We start from the raw sequence: 19,557 nt of genomic DNA, 5'->3' as shown, positions 1-19,557 counted from the left end.
ATTAATTAAAAAAACATTTTCCAGTGGACCAAATTGTGAATCTAAACCATTCTCAAATCCCCTTGAACACACGCAAAAAATTTCATCAAAATCGGTCCAGTCGTTTAGGAGGAGTTCAGTGACATACACACGCACACAAGAAATATATATATTAAGATGTAGCTGCGTTTGTGCGCGGATGTAAGGTGTGCCAGAAAGTTGAGCAGGCGAATCTTGCCGGGTTAATGGGACGTCGCATCGCCGACGGACCCAGGATTATGGTCGCGGCCGACATTATGGGTCCCTTGCCACGTAATAAATCTGGTTATGCGTATATCTTAGTAATACAAGGCTTTTTTACTAAATGGGTAGAATGTCGAGCTTTGCGTGCCGCGAATGGGAAGAATATTGTAGAAGCACTAGAGGACCTGTTAATCGCACGATGGGGCACGCCGCAATTTTTGCTCACGGATAATGGGACCGAGTTCGTGAACAAGACGCTGAAAAATTTTGCCAACTCGTACGAGATAAAACATACTACAATACCGCCATATCACCCTCAGGCGAATCCGGTGGAGCGGGTGAACCGTATATTAAAAACTATGATAATCCTTTTTAGACCGAGATTACCGAGAGTGGGATCGCTATTTGAGAGATTTTTGCTTCGCGTATAACACCGCGCACCACTCATCGACGGGTGCATCTCCCGCATTCCTTAATTTAGGTCGCAAATTAATGCCGGTTCATTTGTTAAGACGTCGCCTAGTAGATGTTGCCGAAATAGCGGAACAACCGTCGGAAAAATGGTCACAGCGTATGGAGCAATTAGCGAGTTTACAATCATGGGTACGAGAAAACCTCGAAAAGGCATATAATAAACAGGCAGAATCATATAATGCGCACCGACAAAACGTTGCTTACGACCCAGGCGATCTCTTCTGGAAAAGAAACAGAATTTTGTCATCCGCAGCGCAAAATATTGCCGCGAAGCTAGCTCCCAAGTATCAGGGCCCACATAAGATAAGTAAAAGAATTTCGTCCGTAGTTTATGAATTGGTAAGGTTAGATGATACCCCGGTGGGTAAAGTTCACGTTAAAGATTTAAAACCGTATCACAAATCCCTCTTAGACACTTCCTCTGGGTAAAGGTACTTCTTTGGTGTTTCCATTCATTGTACAGGTGTCAGCTCCTGATTCGTACGGTGCCGCTAAATACCGGTGCCGCCGGAAATATTGAGAATGGCAGAAAGAAATCCCTTCAAGAGAGTCTATCGAAGAATGGGCACCTACGTCCTGAAAGGCATGCAACGATATCGAGAGACGAACAACAAAGAAAAGAGAGAAAAGAAGAATGGCAAGAGCGAGAACAAAAGGCCCTGGAGTGGTAGGAGAAGGAACGACGTGCAGAAAAAGAGCGTAAAGAGAAGGAACGACAGGAGAAATGCAGGCAAGAAGAACAAGAACGGAGGGAAAAGGAGAGACGAGACGAGCAAGTACAGCGGGAGAAAGAAGGGAGAGAGGAAAAGGAGCGACGAGAAAAGGAACGACAGAAGAGAGCTAGGCAGGAAGAGCAAGAACGACGGGAGAACGAACGACGAGAGAAAGAAAAGCGACAAGAAAAAGAATGTCGAGAGAGAGAGAGATGCGAAAGGAAAGAAAACGACAAGAACAGGAACAACAAGAAAGAAACCGACGAGACGAACGAGAGCGGCGGGAGAGAGAGAGACAAGAAGAGCAAGAACGACAAGAGAAAAAGAGGGAAGAAGAACAGGAACGACAAGAGAGACAGGAAAGAGCGTGGAAAGAGGAAAAGACAAATAGAGAAAGACGTGAATACCTACTGAAGCTACTCCGGGAGAAACATGAGGAAGATGAGCGTCAAGAAAGAGCACGCCGAGAAGAACAAACAAAACCCGGTCTCTTCCGCCGAATGACCCTAGAGCTAGAAGCGCGAAAGCGAAACGCCCGCAATGAAAAATTGTTTCAGATAGTAGACCAAGAAATCGAACGTGCCGAACGCGCTCAAAAACGACTACAAAAGGACTTGGAGCGAAGGTACCGAGACATGGCAGAACGAGAGAGACGGGAAAGAGCGGAGCGAGAAAAACGAGAGACGGAGCGTAGAGACCAATTACAGCGAGAAAGACAGACCCAGGAACGACGAACGCGAGCTGAACAGGAAAAAGATGAAAGAGTGGCACAGGAACGACAAAGGATAGAGCGAGAAAGACAAGAACGTAGAGAACAAGAACGGAGAGAAGCCCAAAACCGTGAAAGGGTGGCTCAACAACAGCGAGCCAGAGAAGAACAAGCCCAGCGAGAAATCGAAGAGAGGAGGGAGAGAGAACAACGAGAAAAGGAAAGGCGAGAAGAACGGGAACGGCGAGAAAGACAAGCAAAAGAGTGACAAGAACGAGAAGACCGACTTCGAGAACAGAGGGAGAGAGAGGAACGCGCCGAGCTAGCAAGACAGGAACAAGAAAGAAGAGAAAGAGAAAGACGTGAGCAAGAGCAACGAGAAGAACAAGCTCGCCGGGACCACCTTCGCATGAGAGCCCCTTGTGTAAGAGACCCCCGTCCAGAGTACCCCCCGCAACCAGCAACCTCCTGTTGGAATTGTGGCAAAACAGGGCACAAATACTCCAACTGTCCAAAAGAAAGGGGGAAAAGAAGATTCTGTTACAGCTGCGGCAACCTCGACGTAACCATCCGCGGTTGCAGCAAATGTTCCGAAGCCTGAGCGAAATACGACAGACGAGCAAAAACTCGCCCCGCCAATTGCCGAATTTTCCTCATACCTGCCGTGACCTTAAGAGCCGTCTACAATGGAGAGTTGTAGGCCGTAATAGTAAGAAATTGACCAATCACAGACAAAGTACAGAAGAATAATCGATTGTGATTTGTCAGTTTCTTACTGTTACAGTCTAAAACTCTTCATTGTAGACGACCCTTTACAACGACGCTGCCTACGACCTTGCCGAAGAGCCATAAACCACCATGAAAGTGAAGTGCCATTCTCATACGAGCAACCGTACCAAAGCCACCCACCAAGGAAAATAAGTTCCTACCACAAACTCGACAAGTGATAGTGTCTAGAGAAAAAAATTCTATACCTTTCGTTACGATACTTATTTTTTCTGTTGATGATATTTTGTATAATTTCTTTTTTTGTGTATCGTCTCTATGTTTCAAAAGAATCCTTATTGTAATATCAATTTATTATTGTTTATGGCGGATATATTTGGTTGCCGTCCCTATGATTTTGTTTATCGTTTTTTTCTTTCTTCTTAAGTTCTCGATAAAACTCTCAACAGTATTTTTTTGTGATACACCTCAATTTGTGTGTAAGTAAGATCTATGAGTGTATAACAATAAATATTAATTTTTTGTAAAATAACTTAACCCCTGTCGTTTACCACCACTTCCATCCTAAGTACCAACAGAACAAAAAGAAAAAAAAGAAAGAGAGGAGGTCGGAAAATTTTAATACGCCCGTTTTGCTGTTTCGGGAATACAACCGCCGTTTGACGTGATATACGCGACAATTCATATAACAAGACCTTACCAATGACAGGTTGCGGAAAAGGTGCGAACTGGTAAGTGCCTTGTTTTGGTGTTGCATTGAATTTAGACCGCCTCGGTCTTCCTTGGGTAGGAGGGAGTTGTGACGTGACACCTTTTTAGTGTCCGTCACATAGTAATTAATACGGCCGCACGGAGGGCAGTAGGCTCGCGTCTCTCCTTATTTAGAGAGAGCGATCTATCTTATATTGCGTGGCGTCTCGTAGGACGCCGGTTTTCATATATCGAAGCAGCTGCCGAGCGAAACGCGCGCTGATCACGCGCCCGCAATTACAATCTTTTGTATTGATTTTTGTATTCATTTCTGTAAAACGAGCCGCTATGCGGCTAATAGTTTTGTGTGTGTGTCGTCCCGTCCGTTACAGCGATCAGAAGGAGAGGAGCTAATTAGCAATCAGTCTCACGAGAAGAGGAGAGAAGAAACAAAGCGAACAGCCAAGAGACAGGAGCGTACGAGTCGAGCGGTCAAGGGGCGAGGAATGACCGATTGTCTCGGAGAGGGCTGTCGGAAAAGGCGCCACCCTGACACTTACGACGTTGTCGGGATCCGATGAGCGTGAACGACCCGCCGACCCGAGGTGGAGGATACGCCTTAGAAAGCTGCGGAATCTTCCACAAGAATCGGGAAGTAAGGGCTCGACGCGGCTCTACAGTCGCCTTTGGAAGGACAGCGCGGATCTACGCAAGTGGCGATCGATCACCGCGCCACGCGACGCGTCACTTGATTGGCTGATTAGCGTACGCAGGGGATCTAGTGGAACGCGGAAGACGAACGCCGCAAGACTCGAGAGACACTGTTGTGCGAACCAGCAAAGAGTGCGTGGGCTGCCGGAGAACCTCCGAAAATAGTGCGTGCCAGAGTGCAAAATTGAGTCTCGTGCCGAACACCTGCTGCCTAGGGAAAGCCGAAAATATCCCGGTGCCTAAGCCTAGGAACAACGAGTGAAGGCTGATTGCGAGAAGCTGTCGCCGCCAAGTGAGTGCCTCCAGGTTTCCAATCCCCTTTTCCTCCCGCAACTGCGTGTCGCAAGTCCGTTTTTCCGCCGTTATACCGTTCCGGCGACTCGAATTCCGTTGACCAAGGTCGCGGATTTGACGCGGAGGTAATCGCGTTAATTGTGATCGCGAGATATGGTAGCTGTCGGGTTTAACAATGCATTGCGTCGGTCAATTGTAAAGATCGCTCTCTCTCTTTCGTGGTCGCCACAGTTTTCTATGTTTTGTACCGTCTAACCAAAATTGTTGTCGATTCGTTATAATTTATTTGTTTTTGCGTTGTATTGAATGTAAATTGTAGCGTAGTGTGAATTAATTACCGTGGACGGTTCCGAGTCGGGTCGCTATTGTTTATTTCTGCGAAGCGCATTCCGGACGTATAGTGTTTACGTCGGGGCGCTAGAAGATTGCGTCAGCGGGCGAGAAGAACGATACGAGTTCCCATCGCGTCCCGTCGCTTGCCAATGCTGGGATAATTTTTCCATCCAGCCGCGCAAAATATTATTGCTCCTATTAATTATCACATACTTGCGATCGGCCGTCAACTGGCCACTAAGAATTCGTGGCTAAAACCGCGCTACCTCCGTTACACTAACCGTCCACGTTTTCTGTCATTTTTTCTGTCATTGCGCCGCGTATGCGTGCCGCGATTACCGCTTGCCGACGACCGGCTCCAAGCCCTGTATACGACATCTGATATTGTAAACAAGCGGAAAAGGCCGCTACAATCACAAGCAGTCGCAACTCAATATATTCTCTGTTAGTCTGCTTATCCTACAACTGAGCTGAGTTTCTTTCTCGTCCTAAACCTAAAGCCGCCTCCCGAACACCCGCCTTTCCGTTTCAGATTCTGAGCTGCCGTGAAGCACTCTTTTGGCGGAGAAATTGCTGTCACGTTTGGCTAAATTAGTGAATTCATTATCTTGTGTTTGTGCGGCGTGATTCTCACGCTTGGCGCCCAAGTTTTGTTCCTAGATTTGTTTGAGTGAGCCAAGGACGTGCCAAAAGTGTGTGTGACGCTTTCGTACACCACCCGAAACGGGAGTAATAAAAATTCAAGATACAGTCGCTCACAACATATAAAAAGTACATACCTTGAAGTCGCCATATTGTCACATTTTTGCCGCCGCCATATTGCATCGCGTGTGACGTCGCTTCTAATGCGCGTGTAAATTCGCCATAAAGGGCTTTCTGCGTCACGCCGCGACGTCATCGTGACATCATTTTTCGCGTGACGTCAGTACCACTCTCCCCGCGTGACGTCAAAAAGGTGCAACTCTTTACGCGCACTGCGTATAATGGCACGTTTCGAAACAAAAAGATATGTGCAATAGTTTTTTCATGTTATATAAAAAGCATATATGTCTTGGAGTCGCCATATTGTTAGGTAACATTAAAAATATCATGCACATTACCGCAGTAACAAGTACATTGGAGTCGCCATATTGTTGAGCCGCCATATTGACGCCGTCATATTGTCAAACTGCGTGTGACATCGTTTCTAGTGCGCGTGTGAAATCGGCATAAAAGGGGTCCTCCTCGTCACGCCGCGTGACGTCATATCCTGCAGTGCCCTGCGTGACGTCAGTGTCACGCCCCCGCGTGACGTCATAACCTTTCCCTCTGTGACGTCACGCCTTGCGCCCCCTCCACGCCTTTGTGTGACGTCACCCCTCCCCCTGTAACGTCATATCCCGCACCCCCCCGTAAAACCGCGAATTTGAACTCTTATATATACACTACTCTGGAACTTGTCTGAATTGGACCACTTTAATTACTCTGCTCTGCTCTTGACTTCGGAAGAAATGAAGAAGGGCCAGCTCGCTAGAAGAGGCAGTGGAAGGGACTATTTGCAAGAGTGGGATCCGAAGACGTAGTGGTAAGAATAGGGATGAAACTTATGCGTGGTTTAGGAGGTAAGCCGTGTTCATGAGGGTGCGGCGAAATGGATCTAAGGCAAAGGTGTCCGGAAGGAGTTTTGTGATTGGTTAGTTTGAATCTAACGGAATTACAAGTGTACATGGCTACAATGACTTAATTTATACAATATAATATGTTATAACTATACTTATAGTTACTTGTACATTTAATATGGAAAATTTATATATACGTGCATGCAGTATACTGATGAAAAAATATAAGTCAAAAATATAGCGCGGACGTAACAGTAGATGTAAATGTCGGATATTTAGAATGCCAGACACACTAAGATTTAAGAACATTTATTATTTCTAGATGTAAATGTCGGATATAGAGAATGCCAGATACTTTTAGATTGAAACACACAGTTATTCTTAAAAAATATGACTTTGACATAAAATGCTATACGAACTAAGGCGTAAACACATTTAGTATTTATATATGAAGATGTATGATATGCTACAATGCCAGACAAACTAAGAGTGTTATAGTATTATAAGTAATAATGGTACATATTTATAGTATATACATATTTAAATATGTACATATTTATTACTTAAAAATGTGAATTTCTCACATATAGAATGCCAAAAAATTTGGTACTTTAAACATTATTATTGCACAAAGACGTAGAGGTACCAGCATCTTCAGTATCACTTGCAGCATATAATCTCAAATGACTTGTCTATTTTTTAAGACATGCAGACTACAAACTGCTTGCTGACATTAGAGAGAAAATTTTCTATTAATGTTTACGTCTACGGCTGTTTCCCTTTTCGTTCGCAATGCTGCTTTTATCACGCAAGTAGCATTGACAGTGACAGACGAAGGTTTATTTCGTGATTTTTGTCTTTATATCTGGCAAGAGAGAAAAGATTCTTTCTGAATCGGCATTTGAATTTGGACGCGATCTAACGGCATTTAACAGAGACTTTAAATTGGAATATTTACGTGTACGATGAATAATGTGTTTCCACATGTTGTTAAAATTTAATGTTGAGAAATAATCTTTTTCTGCTTCTGTTAAACTCTGATGTAAAACAAACCATTCGGTGGGTTTGACGACAATAGTTTAAGAAAAAATGGTTTGTTTTACATCAGAGTTTAACATCACTACTAATAAGTCGATAACGCGTCGCGAGAAGTCGAGGTCGCGACCCGCAGCGCCGAACAGCTGATATCCTCGCGCCGGATCACTTTCCGATTTACAGTTTGTTACGCCGTGATCCAGAGAGGACACATCGTGCGCGATAAGAGTTTTGTGTGTCCAGTGCGACGATCCCAACCAGTTTCCGCAGCTAGGATCCGGCAAGGATGGTGATCGAGCGCATAACCGATGAGACGTATATCACAAGCATTGTAAAGCCGCCAATTCAATATATTTTTGCGTATTTAGTGTCACGCGTCGCGATTTCCTCGAGCGCGTGATTGAAGGTAGTTCGATTCACATTCCGCGTTCTGCTCTCTCTAGCGGTATACGAGCAGTTAGGTTGTTCTTGTACATATTTTCTGTTTATTTCGTTCCCTTTGTTGTATGCTTGTGTCAGTTGCTGAAGTTCTGTTCCGACCGCGGAATTAATTATTACTTTCGCGTTAAATTGGCGTTCCGACACGTCACGATTCTCAAGATTGTACCGCGGAGAATATCGCGAGGCTATATCGCAAAATAAAGTTGTTATTCTTTAGTTAAACTCGCTGTTTCGCTTTTTTCCCTAATGTATCCCATACACGAACCCCGCCTTTCCGTTACAAAAATTTATCTGCACTAGCCGATGCACTTTTCGCGGCCGTCACGTCTCGCGATCAATGAACATAATTATTCGAGGAATACGGTGATACGCCCCGGCGTATCTGGCGCCTTCTGGAGATTTTGTGTTATTTTTGAGATTCCTCGGGACGTGACGGTCATATATATACGATCCAGACACGTCAAATTTTTGTACTTAGCTTTTGTTTTAAGCCCGTTTTATGTGACCTATAATCTTGGGCCCAGTACTTGGCTAATTGCATTGATTGTTTGTTTTTTTTATTTCTATAAAATAAAAGTTTTGTAATACATACTTTGTATATTTGGTTATTTTTTATGTACTTAGCGTATGTTTCTTCGTTTGTAAAGACTCTTTTTAGAGTGATTTCACTACTTTTTGTTACTGCAATAGTAAAAGTATATGTACATTTTCTTTGATGTTTTCTGCAAAAAATGTATATACATTTTTAGCATTACTAGGCCAATTGCACTTTTGTATCTTTGAATCATATATTGTTATCTAGTTTGTGATTTTAGTACGCTCTATATTTGTATAACATCTAGTATTCAAATTTTCCCCATATTAAAAAATGGCACTAATAACTTTACATGTGTTGCAAGATGTATGTTTGTAGTAGGTACATTTTTAAAATTGCAATTGATTTTTGTAGTTTTAGTATCAATAAAGCAATTAAAGTGATCCTACTTTCCCGAGGTGTTGACTCGGAAGGATCTCGTACCAACCGTGCCCGGGGCATTGGCCCAGGTACACCGACCGTCCTATCGGCCGTTCTCACGGCCTGGCGATAACCGTTTTTACGGCTATCCGGAACAGCCGTTCTCACGGCTCACCTGGACATCTCTCGCTACTAGGTAGCAAACCCGCCATCTTAGACCGCGAGCACCACGTTGTGCCGCGACCCTCCGCGTCCGCGCACCGCGCTACCGACGCCGATACGCGTATACGCGTTCCCGTAATCAGAGACCCCTCGTTGTATATATTCGCGGCCCTCCTTTTTTAGGACTTAAGATTCTGTTCCGTTACCGCGTCGGCCGAGACCGACCCGCGACAGCTTGCGCGCGCCAATCACAGCCGCAAACCGCCAGTCTGTAAGGGCTTCGTGCCCCGCGTCGTAGACATTGTAGATAGTCAGAAGTATTAGAATATAGAATCATTGCATTACAGAAGTAACCAAACGTGTCGCAATCTCTTCCTTCCCCTCACCCGAATCCTGGTTTGACCGAGCTGTCCGGCAGGCGGACGGCCGGGCAAGCCGCGCGTTACACGGCGGCTCCGTTACACCATACTGATACATTTTTCCTAATAATCTTTCTCTATCTATTGTCTCAAACGCTCTTTTAAGGTCTATGAAAATTACTTCCACCATTTGTCCCTCACTTACTACTAGTTTCCATTTGTCAATGACAGTTTGAATCGCTGTTTCGCACGAATACTGTTTTCTGAACCCCGACTAATGCTCTGTAATAATAGCATTACTTTCTAGACACAGTGCAAGCTGTTCTTTTACTACTAATTCTAACACTTTCTCAAATAATGGTAATATATTAATAGGTCTGTATTTACTTGCTTTTCTCGCTTTATCTATTTTTGGTATCGGCACTATCGTCGAAGTTTTCCATCCTTCCGAACAGCAACCAACTCTCAAAGAACTATTTAGTACATTTGCAAACTCCTCTTTTATTACGCAGAAAGCTGCTTTTAATACATCACTAGTTATGCTCTTATCTGTACCTTTCTTTTTTGGTAAACTTATAACAATTTTCTCTAACTTGTCTACCCCTATTATTTCGAAACTTTCCATACTTCCTTTGTCCTCAATAACATAAATAATTTTTTTATTTGTACCGTTGGACCTACCTACATTTAGAAATTAAACTATATTATTAATACTCTTTATGTAGTATAAATTAAACTTATCGGCTACATTCGGCTCATCAATATTATCTAAGATTTCAAAATCTATATTTTCTACTATCTTTGTTCCTACTGGCTCACCTTTAATTATTTCTTTCATGGTTTTTCACATAGTCATAGATTTTTCCTTGTTGAAATCTATCATATTTTCATAATACTCTCTTTTTTTATCTTTAATTAATTTTACAACTGTATTCCTTTCAGTTTTAAATTGCAACCCATTTTGCTCACTATTTTCATAAATCGCTTTCTTGTATGCTTTATTCCTTCTATCAGCTGCTTCTCTTATTTCACCTGAGAACCACTTTTTCCCTTCCCACACTTTCGGAAGTCTAAACTTTCTTATCGGCGCCACTACATTTAACGCTTCTACTATACTGTCAACTAGCTTTGTCGCTCTCATACTGACATCCATATCTTGTCTTTTATGCAATTTATTTTCCACTAACCTGGTAAATTCACTTACATCAAATTCCTTAAAGCTTCTAGCGCTAAATTCTTTATAGTTATTTTCACTTCTATCAGCACCAAATTTAACTTAAAGCCATGCGTGATCCGTAATTTTAGGTTTGTAAACTACCTGTACTTCTAAATTATCAGTAGTAGCGACGATTAAATCAATGATTGTCTCACTGTCTTCCGTGATTCTTGTCGGTTTATTAACGTATCGTTTCATACTTAAGCTCAGTATTGTCGTTTGCAGCTTCTTCGCATAAAAAAAATCTAACATAAGATTTATATTAAAGTCACAAATACTATACATTATTCTTTTACTGTTAACTCCTCTACTATATCTTCCAGAAATCTCATAAAGTCACCATACGATGCGCTTGGTGAGTGATATATTACCATAATCACTCCTTTACACGATTTTTTTTTTACTTCTACCGCTACACACCAACAGTTCAATTTTAAGGTTTTTGCTAAAACTATTTCATATTTAACATCGTTCCTTATATATAAAACAACCCCTCCTGTATTTCTGTTTTCAGTATTACACCTAACTATACTATAAACCTGAACGCTCACTTCACTATCATCAATCTCATCAGTCAATCTAGGTTCCGACAGTGCTAAGAATGCAGGATTTATTTTTTTCAAAATCTGATTATGTATCTCATTTTTATACGCCGTTAGACTTTGCACATTTGTATATAGCATTAGCTCCACATCTTCCTGTAGTTGCTATTTAGTGTTCTTCCAGCCAGCTCTCCTCTTCTCTTCTTATAATGCTATCTTAAATGTTGGACATTCTATACTGAGGGCGTCGTGCTCGTCATTTATTTTCAGGTTGTATGGTCGAACTTTGAACATACAATTTACACACTTCTTCTTTGTTGCGAAGCAGTCAATCGAGTTGTGATTTTCTGCACATTTGTGACATGTCTTGTCTCTCACACAATTTTTAGTTATGTGATAATAACCCCAGCATTTAAAACATCGTTTAACACGATAACTAACACGATTAAATACAGGACATTTCTTCCATCCTATAATTAGCTTACTTTTTTTCAGAATCAACTCGTGTGTTTCATCTGTTTCTAATATTATTGATCCCTCTTCACTTTCTTGGTTTTTAAACTGGTTGTTATTATTTTTCTTTTCTTTAATTATTTTCTTCACTATTTGCATATTCATTGTATATATTTTATTCTGCTTTTTTATCGTAGATATAAGTTCATCATCATTTAGATTTATCTCTTCTATCCCTACATTAATAATTTTTATTTTCGGCTTTGATTGTGGTGATTTCACTACTTTATAATTTTCTCCTAATTTAGCTTGAACTGTCTCCTTCAATTTTTTTACTTCTTCTCCAGTTTCACATTCCATTATTACAGTTCTTTTGCTGTCTTTTCTTAATTTTGTTACTCCCATTGCCATATTCTTAATATTCACTTTTTCTTTTATCAGCTTTTTTGTGGGTTTACTCTCCTGTTCCAAGTTTGGCTTCACAAATATAATATTTTCTCTCTTCATTTCTTTAACTGATTCACTGTAGCTTCTTTGCGTTCTTTCCTTACTGTTCCTTTTTTGCGACGCTGGATCGCGCACTACTCTCTGTATCATTCTTCTTAGATTTTCCAGTTCATGTTTAACGTTTCCCAGTTCCTCTTGAACTATTTCTTTAATCATTATTTTGATTTCTTTCTTACAGGTTGTTTCATCTTTGATTTCTTTCACAATTCTTATAAGATATTCTATTTTTATATCAATGCCAGTTGATCCACTCATTCCTGATGATTTATTTCCACTACTCGGTGCCGTAAACGATCCCGCAGAACCTATAAACCCTGTAGAACCTGTCCTATTCCTGCTGCTCTCCGCCGTCGTCGGAGCTTTCTTCATATTTGCTTCTTGGCCATTTTCAACAAAAAACTTTTTAAATGGACCAGCACATTGCACCAATTCTTGGTTTCTATCATAAACTCTATGTTTACATACACATCACGGATGGTAAAGAAGTTTGACACAAGACTTGCATTTAACAACTTTGTTTNTTATTGCCTTCTTACATGCCGAACATCGGTATTCTGCATATTCATCGTCCATGCCGATAATTACCGACCAGAATCGTTAATATCAGCGCAAGCGATCATTCACTTGTGATCCACTTACACACGTCAGCACTCTTGTGTCCACGTAAAATGTCTACCTGTCTTGCAAGACTTCAATGTCCCGAACAAGAAATGCACTTCTCACAGTCACAACTGAGCATATCCTGGCTAGATGATACTCATAATTACTCACTTTTTATGGCTCTATAAGTTAAACACTTTTTATCACACTCTCTGATTACTTACTCACTAAAAACTTATAATTTTTACGGAGCGATGTGTGACACGTCTTCTCTACTCGCGCGCGCGCGAGAAAAAGAGAGAGAGAGAAAGAGAGAGAAAGAGTGCAGTTCACGGTGAATAGCGTCGGCAGAGGTAGAGCAAAGAAAAACAAGAGAAAAGCAGACAACGGAGCAGGGGCGTACGGATATTCTAAGCAAAGCGCTCGGCGAGAGTGTCGGCGGCGGATTAGAAAACAACGGAAGACGCTAGCACTCCGACTTCGTGAAAAACGGAGCGGAGCTCCGTATAGAGTTTTCGATTTCGTGAGGCGAAGAGATAAGCCGAAGAAAGCCTATCTACACAAAAATTGACGCAGAACTGGCCGGATGGGGACAAAAAAGGGCCCAAGTCGGCACGCTGTCGAGACGCACGTGATCGCTGTCAATCACAACGCTGCAAAGAGAAGAATATGATTGGCTCATTAGACAGCGCAAAAAACAGCGCACGGCGAGAAAAGCAATTGCCGAAGGAGCCGAATTCATTGTTGTGCGTGCCGCCAACGACGTGAGTTCTTCGCCTCTTGAAGTGCCAAAACCCTAGAGTGTAGTGAGTGCCGAAGACACCCAAGGAGAAACGAGAGACGTTCTTGAGGGAATCAGACGAGATCCAGAAGTTGTTGCTTTCCAAGACGGAAAATTTGCGATGAGAGTTCCGACTTACGTAAGTGACTGCTCGCTGTCTCTCTCTTGCATATGTTGCATATATTATACGGTCGTGGATCGAATCTGCACGTAAATCGTCAGCTCGATGCCGCGCGGTATATCTACGTTTCAATTACTCCATACATTCAAAAAGTTATTATAATAATTGGTGCCGAAAATCTCGTATATTTGCTGCTCTCTCGTCGTACTGCGGTCATAACAATCGGGGGCGTAATATAGCTTGTCATTCGTGCGTGTAATGTTTTTATTTTTTTTTGTATGTTTGTTGTCGTATATCTTTGTGCCGATTTTGTTCGTAATAACCGTCGTTGCGCGTATAATCTAGAAATTTAGAAAATCTTCCAGGGGTATTACCGTCTACACCAAGAATTGCAAGTGCAAATAGCGCCGAAAATCGTAGCCGTCGGACCGTGACCTTGCGTTATGCCTATTGTTTAGCGCGCTAAACGAAGATCGCACGTATCGCGCGCTTAGCGTACGGCAGCGCATTTCTTCGCAGAGATAGGACCTCGCGGTCATTCTCGCGCGACAAAATAAAAAAATACGGGCACACGAACACGAGCAGTTAGAATAATAGCGGATTACTTCCGTTGACTTAATTGCCGTCCATGATCGCGTCATTTATGTAACGTCTTGCCGTGTTTTTCAGTTATACTTTTTTGTCTGTTTCCTTTATCATTTTTATGTCCCTTGTGCTGCCGCTATCCGGCCCTTAATATAATGAAATGTTATTATTAAATTTATATTTTAATTATCATAAAATGAGCAAGTTCTTCTGCCTTATTTAATAAACACTGCTTTTTGAGCCCACGCCTCTCCGTTATTGTATAGACGGCGTCAAAACTTCGCGGAGTAGGCGCGGGGATCGGAGGGCAAGCAGGGCGGTTGCTCGTAGCGCCAGCGAGCGCCGTACAAACTAAATAGAGCAACTGGTTGTTTACAACTACGTCGTATCGATAATGTAACTACTTTTTTTTCAATTTTTTTCTCAAAACGTAAAACTATTGGCTATTTGCTAAATATATAACGTTAACAACTAACATGTATATGTATATATGTGTGTAAAAATAAAATTATAATGTCTCCGGCATATGGAAAAAATGTATATTGTAAAAGTCTTGGTTAAAAAATTATATACTATTATATATAGCCACTAAGTAAATAAAATAATAATAGATTATTATTATATTATATTATATCTATATATTTTATAAATACAATTATATATATATATATGTAGAAATAGAAACACATTTAAAAAATGTATAGGGCAAACAGTGTATAAGTAAGAAAAAAAAGATTAATTATAACAAATAGATAAGATTAATTATAACGATATAAAAGATTAATTATAACAAATAGATAGAAGCCAAAAGGTGAATAAACTTACGTCAAAATTAATGTATCGAATATAATTATTTTTATATGTTATCAAAGTGTTTTACTGCGATATTGTTTTTATATAAATATACTCTATTAATTTTTGTCATAAGCTTATTTAACTTCAGACATATATCTATTTGTTTTAATCTTTTTCTTCTTACTTATGCACAGTTTGTCCTATTCAGTTTTTAATGTGTTTCTATTTCTACATATACAGGGTGTCCCAGAATTGGTTTAACATCTCTCGTAGGCAGGTAGAAGGAATAAAACTGAGTCGATAAGTCCTATACCATTTTGCTAGATTCGCAATAGTTACTGAGATTTTAATTAACAAAGATCCGCGAATAAGCGTCCATCAGGCTGTCTTACGCGCGGAGGACAGCCCGGCGCGCTTCGCACAATTACATTTTAATATGTATATGTTATAATATATGCTGTTATATTAGCTCCTCCCCTATGTCGCTATGGGTAACACCGTTATTACGGTGCGCATTATTACGGTGTCTAATTGAACGGTGCGCATCTTTCTGTGTACAAACAAACGGTGCGCAACTGAACGGTGTCTAATTGAACGGTGCGCATATTTCTGTGTACAAATGAACAGTGTGCATTTGAACGGTGTCTAAATGAACGGTGCTCATTTTCTTGCGTGTCCAAATGCACCGTGTCTAATTGAACCGTGTCTAAAATTCTGTGTCTATTTGCAACGTGTTTAATTGCAACGTGTCCAATTGAACAGTGTTTAAGTGCACCGCTCCCGTCTCGGAGAGGGCGGTTGGAGAAGGCGCTACCCGGACACTAACGACGTTGTCGGGATCCGACGAGCGTGTACGACCTGCCGACCCGATGTGGAGTATCCACCTTAGAAAACTGCGGAATCTTCTACAGGAATAAGGGCCCGACGCGGCTCTACAGTCGCTCTTGGAAGGACAGCGCGGATCTACGCGAGTGGCGATCGATCACTGCGCCACGCAACGCGTCGCCTGATTGGCTGATTAGCGTACGCAGGGGATTCAGCGGAACGCGGAAGCCGAACGCCGCAAGACTCGACGAACACTGTTGTGCGAACCAGCGAAGAGAAACGTGGGCTGCCGAAGTACCTTTTAAATTTGTTGCGTGCCAAAGTGCGAAACATAGAACTCTGTGCCGAATACCTGCCGCCCGAGGAGAGCCGAGGATATAACGGTGCCTACGCGAAGGACTAACGAGCAGAGGCTGACCTGAGAGTAGCTGCCGCCGCCTAATGAGTGCCGCCAGGTTTTCTCACCTTCGCAGCTGCGTGCCGCGTATCCATTTTTCCGGGTATACCGTTCCGGCGACTCGAATTCCGTCGGCCAAGGTCGCGGATTCTACGCGGAGGTAGCCGCGGTAATTGTGATCGCGAGATATTGTAGCTGTCGAATGTAACATTGCATTGCGTACGTAAAATTGTAAAGATTGCTCTCTCTCTTTCGCGGTCGCCACAGTATTACGTGTATTGTGCCGTCTTACCAAATTTGTCGTTGATTTGTTATAATTTATTCGAATTTGCGTTATAATAGTCGTAACTCGTACCGTAGTGAAAATTAGGTACCGTGAACGGTTCCGTGTCGTGCCGCTATTGTTTACTTTTGCGGAGCGCATTCCGGACTTATCGTGTTTACGTCGGGACGCTAGAAGATTGCGTCAGCGGGCGAGAAGAAGATCGATACGAGTTTCCGTCGCGTCCCGTCGCTTGCCGATGCCGGGATAATTTTCTAATCTAGCCGCGTGAAATATTGTCGTACTAATTGACTACTTCATAATTGCGATCTGCCGTCGACTGGCAACCAGAAGTCCGTGGCTGAACCGCGCTACATACGGCGCATTAACCGTCCACGATTTTCGTCATTTTTGTCGTTGCGCCGTGTATGCGTGCCGTGATTGCCGCGTGCCGACGACCGGCTCCACACACTGTATGCGATATCTGATCCTGTAAACAAGCGGATGGCCGCTACATTCTTACGCTGTCGCAACTAAGTATATTCTTTGTCAATCTGTTTATAATTCAACTGAGCTGAGTTTTTTTCTCGCCCTACGCCTACAAGCCGCCTCCCGAACCCTCGCCTCTCCGTTTCAGATTCTGAGCTGCCGTGGAGCATTCTTTTGGCGGAGAAATTGCCGTCACGTCCGGCTGAATTAGTGAATTCATTGTCTTGTGTTTGTGCGGCGTGATTCTCACGCCTGGCGCTCAAGTTTTGTTCGTAGACTCTTTTAAGTGAGACAATGATGTGCCGTAAGTGTGCGACGTTCTCGTGCACCACCCGAAGCGGGAGAAATAAATACAAAAATATAGTTGCTCACAAGTTTTAAGAACTATATCAGACAGCTGTCTGTATTTGGCATGACCGTGCTCGACTGGTACACACAGTATATCTAAATTCCGATATACACAGATATCCAAGACTGCCCAAGTAGCATAAAAACGTTCTCAGAATGTTCGGCGAATGTTAGAACAGTAACAGTGAAAAACGTTTTTGTTATGTTAGAAGTTCGCTCAGGACTAACATTCTCCTAACATTCAGCAAACGTTCTCAGAACGTTTTAGTGAAACGTTTCCGTAACATTCGGCGAACGTTACACAGAGAGAATAAAAAAATTTTTTGCAGGTTGCATTTTTACACAACTTCGAGATTTCACTTGAATTAATTTTTAGAGGCCCAATCATCCAATGAACTCTATTGAAAGAAACTGGATCTGAAAAAATCTTAAGATGATGGCAGGATTTGAACTCGAGACCTCTGTATTCACAGCCCCTGCACTCAGTCCGCGAGACCACTTATTCCTTACTAGAATGTGATTATTTTTATCTATTTATTCTCAAGCTATCTTGTACAAAGTTTATTTATTATTATTTCTTTAAATTATTATTTTATTAAAAATATTGCAGTGTAATGTATCCTTGCAACAGAGTGGATAAAAATATTTCTCTTATTATTATTAATTATTTATTATTATTATAAATTAAAGTACAATTTTTTTACAGCGCGACAGTTTTTGTCTCAAACAATGCTATATTTGAATCAAATATATCTTATGTTATATTTGTAAATATATTTTGTTACATTTAATTAATTAACGTTNGCCGAATGTTACGAGAACGTTTTTATGCTACTTGAGTAAATCTTAAATTTGTATACAGGTTTAAAACATTTCTAAACGTCCTCCGAATGTTCTCAGACTAATATGCAGGATCCAAGAAAACAGTCGCAAATCATGTTTTCTTCGTTTAGGTACGTTTAGGAACATTTCAAACTTATATTAGTTCACCATGTTAGATCAGTGTTCGGGGTCAAACTCAAAACATGTCTAACACAAAATTACTATTCGCTGAACGTTTTTATGCTACTTGGGTAGTAGTTCGACATGTTAGATCACTTTTCGGAGTCTAACACAAGATTAACATTTGCTGAACGTTTTTATGCTACTTGGGTACAAACATTTCAAACTTATATTATTTCAACATGTAAGATCAGTGTTCGGGGTCTAACAGAAAACATGTCAAACACAAAATTAACATTCGCTGAACGTTTTCATGTTACTTGGGATGCTACTTGGGTAGTAGTTTGACATGTTAGATCAGTTTTCGGAGTCTAACACAAGATTAACATTCGCTGAACGTTTTTATGCTACTTGGGTACAAACATTTCAAACTTATATTAGTTCAACATGTTAGATCAGTGTTCGGGGTCTAACATAAAACATGTCAAACACAAAATTAACATTCGCTGAACGTTTTCATGTTACTTGGGTGATTAAGTTGGGTCGATGAAAAAGTTCTGCGGATTTTTTAATAGATGACACTAGTGTCAGATAATAATTATCGCGTGTCGTTCAAATGTCAGTCTGCCGCATATTTTGACAATTCACACTACGCTTGACATTTGGCAGAAGTGTTTGTTTTGGTTGGACGTGTTTTGCGTGTACGGCATACAACTACAATGGAAGATCAAAATTTGCATTTTCGCCATATTTTGCTGTTTTTATTCCGTAAAAGATATAAAGCGGCGGACTCTAAGTGCAAAATATGCGCCATGTATGGTGCATATTTCGGCTTTAAGCGCAGACACATGCAAAAGATGGTTTGCTCGCTTCCGTTCCGGAGAATTTAACTTCCAAGATGCACTACGCTCTGGACGGCCACATTCTGTTGACAACGACCAATTCCTGGCTACAGTGAAGAGTGATCGACACTTAACGACTCGAGAGATTGCGAAGCGCTTCGGCATTCATCATACAACTGTTATGGATCGATTACAAAAGCTTGGCATGGTGAAAAAGCTTAATGTTCGGACAAACTGAGCGAAAAGAACATCATGGATCGAATTTTAGTGTGTGGATCTCTCCTGAAACAAAACTTTCTAAACCTATTTCTGAAACGAATCATCACTAGAGACGAGAAATGGGTTGTCTACAACAACATTAAGTGGCGGAAGTCGTGGTGCGGTCCGGGCGAGTCTTCACAAACGGTGGCAAAACCTAATTTGCATCCAC

General features: G+C 41.6%; 1 pseudogene; it reads left to right on the top strand.

Moving 5' to 3' along the window:
- The first annotated feature begins 224 nt into the window (after positions 1-224).
- On the top strand, positions 225-2,386 carry LOC109860627 (annotated as a pseudogene).
- Positions 2,387-19,557: the final 17,171 nt, after the last annotated feature.

The sequence above is a fragment of the Pseudomyrmex gracilis genome, unplaced genomic scaffold (genome assembly GCF_002006095.1).
Source record: "Pseudomyrmex gracilis isolate BER0280 unplaced genomic scaffold, ASM200609v1 scaffold_433, whole genome shotgun sequence".
In the NCBI taxonomy this organism is placed as follows: Eukaryota; Metazoa; Arthropoda; class Insecta; order Hymenoptera; family Formicidae; genus Pseudomyrmex; species Pseudomyrmex gracilis.
This window is presented reverse-complemented; position numbering and strand designations above follow the sequence as displayed.